We start from the raw sequence: 2,151 nt of genomic DNA on the forward strand, positions 1-2,151 counted from the left end.
CATCCGGCGGTAGGGCCGCGCACACAAGTCGGCCTTGTTCTGGGCGGCAGATGTGCGGCGGGGCGGGCTGTTCTCCGCTTTCCCGCCCTTCCGTCCTCCTGTTGTGGGGAGAGGCCGTGGGTGAGGTCGGCCCGGCGGCGGGGCCCGGCTGGGAAGGCTGCCCAGGGAAATGAGGCGCGGCTCGGCCGGCAGGTGTCCCCGGCGGCTAGGAGGTGTGCCGTGGGACGATTTAACAAATAAATAAATAAGGAGTACTGACAGTACTTAATTTAGAAACAAGATGAGGTTGTGTGGTGCTGTTTTTTCTTTTTCCTCTCGTGGCCAGAAGCCAAAGCTCTCCCAGTGAATACCTCTGGCAGAATGGAAAAAGCTGCCGTGTTTAATTAATGTTAGTCCCGTCCGCGGCAAGAGAAGAAAGAAATATTCCCGTTCTTTTAGCTGTGGAAAAGCCACGGTAGACATGTTGAGCCCAGCCCTCCTGCCTGCCTCCCTCCTCCCTTCTGTGCATCACATATACAGGCAGCACACGGACACAAAGGAAAAGGGGAGAGCAGGGAAAACATTTCTGAGCAATTAATTACCTAAGCAATTGGATACGGTGCTGTAGGGCACCCTGGGTATAGCTTTCCTCCTAGGAATTCCAGTGGCAGAGGTAGCCTTTGCAGTAACCCCTCTCTGAACCACGCCTCATTTAGTACACTGACCCACCCAGCAATGAAACGTGTTTGTCCAGAGCACGCACAGAGCAGAGCTGGTAGCATTTGTAATGCACTGGGATCCAGGATTCATAAAGCCACGTGCTTGTGCATAAAGATGTTAAAATCTCACTATGTATCTCTAGATATCTAATTCTCTCTAAATGCACGGAAGCAATAGATATAAATCAGACAGTAGGTCAACCTCCTTTTCAGCTGCCTGCTTTCCTGTTCCTATACTGTTTCAAAAATTTTTTTATTGTATTTCTGTACAAGACACAAATCTATGCTACGTTGGTATAAACATCAGCATTCATACTGAGACTTGCAGGTACGAAAGAAAATATGTTTGTACTAGTTGTAATCATAGAATCAGAATCATAGAATGGCCTGGGTTGAAAAGGACCTCAAAGATCTTCTAGTTTCAACCCCCTTGCTATGTGTAGGGCCACTAACCACCAGACCAGGCTGCCCAGAGCCACATCCAGCCTGGCCTTGAATGCCTTCAGGGATGAGACATCCTCAACCTCCTTGGGCAACCTGTTGTCACCCTCTGTGTGAAAAACTTCCTCCTAATATCTAATCTAATTGTTGAAGATGTTGCAATGAATAATATATGATCATTTAGATTTTTCAGGGCATTGCTTTCTGTTCAGGTACCAAAGTCTGAGTTCTGTCTTAACTATAAAACATTCAGTTTTCCTGATGGCTTTGCTTTATTGCAGGTCTGCTCTGTGACTGAGAGCCTTATATTTTTGAAAGGATTATTTTTCTCTTATGGGAAAAGTCTGCTGCAAATTTTAAGATGATGTTACACTTCTTTTCTTGGCCTTCATTCCAGTTACACCTTTTCTTTATGTGCATAGAGTCTGTCGTAATTTATTACTTAAGTTAGTTATAGCTTTTCGATGAAGCTAGAAGGGCATATAGAAAATATCTTACCAATGTATTAGCATGGAAATGCAGTTCCAAACAGTAGGAACACAGTGATCTCAAGCAATACTTGGCAAAGGAAGTCACTGTGTTTAAACCTGACCATGGCTTAATTTCACAGTCCCTGCTTAAGTGTTAAAAATTTTCAAATTGAAGTACTCAATAGGCTACCAAGTCTGAAAATGAAGTCAGAATTTGTAAGGGAGGATGCACTGCTCGCAGCACAGCACTTTTATTTAACACTCAATTATGAAGCTGTGCACAGAGAGGCTTCTGAGATTGTTGCTATTAGAAACTGAGCCCAAATCACCGGGGTTGTGGTCGGGCTGCCATTGCCACTCTGCCTCTGTTCCCTGCCTTTCTGCTTGCTGACTGACCTCACTATGCCTGGCTGAGCCGGCCAGGGGTGCTCCATGTTTTACACGGCAGGGCCAAAACATCTCAGGTGTGAGGGCTGGTGCCGTTCTCGTGGACGAGGGTTTTTTGGTTTGCTGAAATCCTGTCAGCTGTCACTTAACATCAC

Source organism: Meleagris gallopavo, chromosome 1 (assembly GCF_000146605.3).
Source record: "Meleagris gallopavo isolate NT-WF06-2002-E0010 breed Aviagen turkey brand Nicholas breeding stock chromosome 1, Turkey_5.1, whole genome shotgun sequence".
In the NCBI taxonomy this organism is placed as follows: Eukaryota; Metazoa; Chordata; class Aves; order Galliformes; family Phasianidae; genus Meleagris; species Meleagris gallopavo.